This window comes from Ictalurus punctatus, chromosome 25, assembly GCF_001660625.3.
Source record: "Ictalurus punctatus breed USDA103 chromosome 25, Coco_2.0, whole genome shotgun sequence".
Classification (NCBI taxonomy): Eukaryota; Metazoa; Chordata; class Actinopteri; order Siluriformes; family Ictaluridae; genus Ictalurus; species Ictalurus punctatus.
In genome coordinates, this window is record NC_030440.2 from 19,500,789 (window position 1) to 19,508,288 (window position 7,500).

Sequence of the window (7,500 nt, forward strand, 5' to 3'; positions counted from 1 at the left end):
AATTGTTATGGACTCATCCGATGAAATGATTTAAGTACAGAGAACAATTGTAGATTTTTTTCTGGAATGGACAGCATTGGATACGGGCTTCGACACTTTCTCTACCGATTCAAGAAGGAGGTCAAGGCTTAGTGGATATTAGGATTCGCATCCAAGCCTACAGATTACAATCGGTAGAGAAACTACTCTATCATAAAGATTTGGCGTGGATACAAACTGAATAATCCTACACAGTGCAGATAACCTTGGACTTGACGAACATACAGTGTGGGAAATAAGTATTGAACACATCAACATTTTTTTCAGTAAATATATTTCCAATGAGGTTATTCACATGAAATTTCCACCAGACATCAGTATTAACTCAAGAAATCTGGAAATATAAAGAATTCACAACATTAAAGTCCATAAATAAAGTTGTGTGTAATAAAGAGGACTGACACGGGAAAAAGTATTGAACACACTAACTGAAATGTATTTAATATTTAATGGAGAAGACTTTGTTTGTAATGACACTTCAAGACGCTTCCTGTATGAAGAAATTAATGTTTCGCAGTATTCAGGTGTGATTTTGGCCCATTCTTCTAAACATATTGTCTTTAAAACTTGTTTAATTGGATTCGAGTCAGGTGATTGACTGGGCCATTCTAACACCATCCATCCATCCATCTTCTATACTGCTTATCCTTTTCAGGGTCATGAGGAACCTGGAGCCTATCCCAGGGAGCATCGGGCACAAGGCGGGGTACACCCTGGGAAGGGTGCCAATCCATCGCAGGGCACAATCACATTTATATACTACAGACACTTTAGACATGCCAATCAGCCTACCGTGCATGTCTTTGGACTGGGGGAGGAAACCCCCGGAGTACCCGGGGGAAACCCCCGCAGCACGGGGAGAACATGCAAACTCCGCACACACAGGGCCACGGTGGGAATCGAACCCCTGACCCTTGATTTTTTTTCTCTGAAACCAATTGAGAGTTTCCTTTGTTGTATGCTTCGGATCGTTGTCCTGCTGGAAGCTCCACCCACGTCTCATCTTCATCATCCTGGTGGATCGCAGCAAATTCTTCTCAAGAATCTCCCGATAAAGGGCTCCATTCATCGTTCCTTCAATTATATGAAGTCTGCCAGTATCATGTGATGAAAAACAGCCCCACACCATGATGCTTCACCTCCAAACTTCACTTTTGGAGTAGTGTTTTTAGGGTGATGTGCAGTGCCATTTCTTCTCCAAACATGGTGTGTAGTATGACAGACAAAAAGTTCCATTTTGCTCTCGTCTGACCAGACTACACTCTCCCAGTAGTTCATAGACTTGTCCAAATGAGTTGTAGCAAACTTTAAAACAGCTGCGACATGCCTTTTCTTTAGTAATGGAGTCTTGCAAGGCGAGTAGTGATCTCTGTTGCAATGGCATCTGCTGCCTCCAAGTGTTTCTGGAGCGCTTTCCGAGTGGTCCTTGGCTCTTGTGAGGAGCTCCTGTGCGTGGCCGGTTGATGACAGAGGGATGTTGCTTCCACTTGTGGTTATCGGCCCCAATGGTGCTTACTGGAAGATTCAGAAGTTTTGAAATACGTCTGTATCCGAGTCCATCAATATGTTTCACAACAATAAGGTTGTGAAGGTCTTGGGAGAGCTCTTTACTTTTACCCATTATGAGATGTTTCTTGTGTGATATCTTGGTAACAAAATCAATTGACTAACCCAGCTAATATTAATTTACACAGATAGGGAGTATAATTACTTACGGATTTCAGCTGCTTCCTTGCCTTACCTTGCCTTAGAGAACTGCTTTTTCTTAGCGTGTTCAATACTTTTTTCCCGTGCCATTCCACTTTATTACACATAACTTTATTTATGGACTTTAATGTTGTGAATTCTTTATATTTCCGCATTTCTTGAGTTAATACTGATGTCTGGTGAAAATTTCATGTGAATACGATATTTGTTTTTTAATGTTACAATAAAGGTTTGGTTAAACCTCTCTCTCTGTCTCACTCTCTTTCTATCTCTCTCTGTCCCTCTCTGTCTGTCTCACTCTCTCTCTGTCTCTCTCTCCCTGTCTCTCTCTCTCTGCCTCTGTCTCACTCTCTCACTGGTAAATAAGTGAGTCTACAGTGTGGATGATGAGCTGAGGAGGAGAAAGTGGAGCTGCTGCACACACACTGACCTTTCAATCCTATAATCCCCTGCTTTGTTCTGCAGGTCATGACTCTGTGACCTTTGACCTCCTGTGATTCCTCTCTTCCTGTTTCCTTCTTATCCATGCTTATAAATCGCAACTTCAGCACCAGAACTCACACAGAAATCATCACGCTCTGAGACAATTTTATTTTTTAGATTTTTACTTGGCTTGACACGCCCACCCCCTGTTCCTCAGATCCACCCCCAGATCATTCATACTTATTTCTTTGTCTCTTTTTATCTTCTATACATTTATTTCTTTTTGCTAAAAATGTGTGATGAGATTTTCTGAAACACCTATCCACTTACCGAATCTCATTTCATATATGAGGGCATGATAAATAACACAGATTCCTCCACTGCTCACAGGTTTCAGTAAAAAGAGAGAGGAAGTAAACAGAGGAAATGAGTGATGAAGTAGTGATATAATTAAAACTGAAACATCTAGCACTGGCATTCATTTAACTAGATTAAAAATTGATTACATTTAATTTAATTAAACGTTCTATGCTCATGTCCATCAGCGTCCATCAATCACAGCAACACTACTGACACCCGTTAATCTTCATAATACACCATTGTCTTTAACCTCTTCCCTGAGACTCGCAGAAAATAGACATGTTATTAAAATGAGCTTTTTTTTTTTAATGAAAACTACAGCAATGCCTTCTGGGTACATCTTGTTCCTGAAGTCTACAGCTGATAAAATAACAGAACGAGTGTAAATGTTGACCAACTGTATACAGAGAGCAGAAGTTACCAAGGGGCCATTAAAAACAGGATTAGAACACAGCCTTTGGTTTATAACGACGCTCAAACCTTTTTAAATACAGATGTGTTACTGAAGCTGTAAACTGCAGTGAGAATCTGCACAGATGTTTTACTGAAGCTGTAAACTGCAGTGTGAGGATCTGTACAGATGTGTTACTGAAGCTGTAAACTGCAGTGAGAATCTGCACAGATGTGTTACTGAAGCTGTAAACTGCAGTGTGAGGATCTGTACAGATGTGTTACTGAAGCTGTAAACTGCTGTGAGAATCTATACAGATGTTTTACTGAAGCTGTAAACTGCAGTGAGAATCTATACAGATGTTTTACTGAAGCTGTAAACTGCAGTGTGAGGATCTGTACAGATGTGTTACTGAAGCTGTAAACTGCAGTGAGAATCTATACAGATGTTTTACTGAAGCTGTAAACTGCAGTGTGAGGATCTGTACAGATGTGTTACTGAAGCTGTAAACTGCAGTGAGAATCTGTACAGATGTGTTACTGAAGCTGTAAACTGCAGTGAGAATCTATACAGATGTTTTACTGAAGCTGTAAACTGCAGTGTGAGGATCTGTACAGATGTGTTACTGAAGCTGTAAACTGCAGTGAGAATCTGTACAGATGTGTTACTGAAGCTGTAAACTGCAGTGAGAATCTGTACAGATGTGTTACTGAAGCTGTAAACTGCAGTGTGAGGATCTGTACAGATGTTTTACTGATGCAGTGTGAGATTGGATAAACACAATCAGAGAGAAAAGGAGAAAGAAACAATAAATACAATGAAACCGAAATTAGAGCAGCTTCTCCCTCAGTGGAGAGGATGCGTCCTGTTTCTGGATTGGTGTTTGTTTTGGATCCTCTGGAAAGTATGTGTGTGTGTGTGTGTGTGTGTGTGTGTGTGTGTGTGTGTGTGTGTGCGTGTGTGTGTGTGTGTGTGTGTGCATGTGGGTGTGTGTGTGTGTGTGTGTGTGTGTTGGCAGCGCACACACACTTTATTTTGTTCTTTCCTCACTGCAGACTCATTTAGCCAACATCACAGCCTCTCCTTTTCTCTCTCAGTCCATCACAGAGGCTTCCTGTGTTTCATACCTGCTCTTATTTTCTTCTTTGTTACTATTTTTCTACAGTTGTGATGTAAAAATGTACAATAGATAAACAGATCTAATCGAACTTTAATTTAAGTGAATCAGACCAAACCATACTAGAACAAAATATCCCAGATTTAACCAGTTCTGATTATACCTAACCAAGTCAAACAACACAGATCACACTAAACAAGACCAGACTAAACATTCCCATTTATTCATTTAGCAGACGCTTTTATCCAAAGCGACTTTCAAATGAGGAAATACAAGCAAAGCGATATATCAAGCAGAGAACAATACAAGTAGTGCTACTATACACGATTTATAATTAAGTTCTAGAGAAGCAAAGTGCACAGAGTAGAGGTTTAAGAGCCAGAGAAAATGTTTTTAAAATTTTTTTTACATTTTTTTAAAATAAATAATATGGAGTTGGCCTTTCAGGGCTTAGTTAGGTGTTCATGGAAAAGGTGGGTCTTCAGATGTTTTTTGAAGACAGTATCCGGATTGAGTTTGGAAGTTCATTCCACCACTGAGGAACAGTTAGTGTGAAGGTTTTGGAAAGGGACCTTGAGCCATGCTGAGTAGGTACTACAAAGCATCGGTCGTTGATTGATCACAGATTGCGTGAGGGAGCATAAGCCTTCAGGAGAGAGTTGAGGTAGGGGGCGCTGTTCCAGACAAGGTCTTGTAGGTGAGCATCAAGGCCTTGAATTTGATGCGGGCAGCTACAGGAAGCCAGTGGAGGAGATGAAGAGGGGTGTGACATGGGTTCTCTTGGGCTGGTTGAAGACGAGGTGTGCTGCTGCATTCTGAATCATCTGAAAGAGTTTGATGGAATTGCTGGGAGGCCTTAGAGTAGTGCATTAGAGTAGTCCAGTTTTGATATGACAAGAGCCTGGACCAGTATCTGTGTAGCCTGTTCGGTGAGGTAGGGTCTGATTCTCTTGATGTTGTACAGGATGAACCTACAGGACTGTGCAATTTTTGAGATGTGGTCTGTAAAGGTCAAGCTATCATCGAGAATCACCCAAGGTTCCTGGCCGTCCTGGTTGGTTTGAGTGTGGTTGAGCTGTACAGTGATGTTGTGGTTGATTGAGGGACAGGCTGGGATGACGAGAAGCTCAGATTTTTCCAAGTTGAGCTTAAGGTGGTGTTCCCTCATCCAGACCGAGATTTCAGACATGCAGGTTGGAAGGACAAATACACTGGGTGTCATCATCATAGCAGTGATATGAGAAGCCATGAGACTCAGTCACAGGCCACAGAGATTAGTGTAAATAGAAAAGAGCAGAGGACCCTGAACTGACCCCTGAGGAACCCCAGTTGTGAGTTGCTGAGTTTCAGAAACCCCTCCCCTCCACAATACTTTGAAGGATCTGTCTGAGAGATAGGATTCCACCCAGCGCAGAGCCGTTCCATTGATGCCCAGGCTGGAGAGAGTTGACAGGACGATCTGATGATTCACAGTATTAAAGGCAGCAGAGAGGTCGAGTAGGATGAGGACAGATGATCTAGAGGTTGCTCTTGCTAGTCGTAAGGCTTCAGTGACGGAAAGCAGAGCAGTCTCCATGGAGTGACTGCTTTTGAAGCCGGACTGCTTGGTGTCCAGAAGGTTGTTCTGTGTAATAAAATTGGAGCGTTGATTAAAAAAAGCTAATACCAGACCAGACCAGACCAGACTAAACCAGATCAGACCAGATCACACTAAACCAGAACAGACTAGATCAGATTAGACCAATCCGGATTGGACCAGATCCGAGCGGGAACTCAAGATGTCCTTCCTCCATTTTATGATTCTGAGGTATGGTGCTGTTTTCACAAGACCATGATTAAAAAGAGTTATAGATATCATTTGACCTGGAAAACAGAAAATCTTAAAAATGCAGTGTGTCTTTTGCTCCTTTGTTCCTCCCACTTCTCTTCTTCAGAGAGACAAAGAGAGACAGACAGAGAGATGGAGAGAGAGAGAAAGTGAGAGAGAGAGAGAGAGAGGAGGAAGAAGAAGAAGGGAGCTGAAGTGTTTCTTTTCAGACAAACGAGGCATAACATCAAAGCGGGCGCCGTGTCACCACAGGGTTACGCACATATTTTCACTGTCATTTAAATCTAATCCCAATAAGCGAAGGTGAAAATAAAGAAGGAGAGAAGAGACGGAGGGACGGCACTCGTATCTGCAGGACGTTGTTCTCACACAGACATATGGAGGACATTAAACAACTTTTTTTCTTTTCTTTCTTTTTAATGTTGACACTGGAGCCCTCGTGAAACATGACTCACACTGACTCCAGCTTTCAGGCCGATCTCTGTGTGTGTGTGTGTGTGTGTGTGTGTGTGTGTGTGTGTGTGTGTGTGTGTGTGTGTGTGTATGTGTGTTTATGTGTGTGTGTCTTCCCCCACGTTGTTTCTGGTATGCTTTATTTGTCCGTCACCCTATAAAACTTCTACACGCACGTTTTCCGAAACCACATGTCTGTCTTCGATCCATCCTACAGCCGGGATTCACATTCTGCTCCGGCTACAAGTATAAACTGTTTAAAAAGATCAAAATTAGGATTTATTTTACTTTTAAATATTACAGGAAGCTCGTTTTTAAAGCACAAAAATGTATATAGATTTATGGAAGATAAATTCTAAACAGAATTTGCCCATGGAGAAGTGTTTGCACTCATTAAAATGTGAAAATATGCAAAAACATTTAATTTGCATATTAAACCTGATTGGTCGCTACATTTGATGTTCTCATTTTTACCTTTTCACACTAGTTCAAATTTTCTGCTTGGATGTTCAGATGCACTTTTACCATCTAATTAATTGCCTTATATCATAAATTATAAACTTGATAAAACTTTAAAACTAGCTTTTATATTTTAAATGGTTATCGGTCACTGAGTCGTTCATTTCGTTCAGTTACAAACTGCGGAACTTGGACATGTTCTGCATGGAGCCGAGCATGTGTTCGGTTCACGTTATATGTTAATCTGTCTATTTTATAAACATCCATTAGTGATGCGGGTCATATTTGCAACTCTCTCTCTGTGTGTGTGTGTGTGTTTGGCTGTGTATGTGTGTGTGTGTGTGTGTGTGTGTGTGTGTGCACTGAACCCGAGCCACTTTGATTCATGAGGACAGTGTTTGGATCAGAGAATCATCCGGATTCGCTCCCATTTCATTCAGAAAATCAGAGTTTGATTCAGTGAGTCATTCAGTCACGAACAAGACTCAGTGAATCATTCTGTAATGACTCAGATTCATTCCTGTCTAATGTCAGTGAATCAGAATTTGAATCAGTGAATCATTCAGATATTTTAATGAAAACCATGAACTCAAACACACACTTGAACATGACAATAAAGTGTGTGAGGTGTAACAGTCCTGAATAAACATGTACTGATAAGTGTGTGTATGAAGCGTGTGTGTGTGTAGCGTGTGTATCCCTCCATGTTGTGGTCTATATTCC

General features: G+C 41.2%; 1 long non-coding RNA gene across 1 annotated transcript in view; it reads left to right on the forward strand.

Annotated features, from left to right (window-relative positions):
* Window positions 1-7,500, forward strand: part of LOC128629159 (uncharacterized) — a 20,088-nt gene that overhangs the window by 1,928 nt on the left and 10,660 nt on the right. The gene's annotated exons all lie outside the window — the stretch shown is intronic.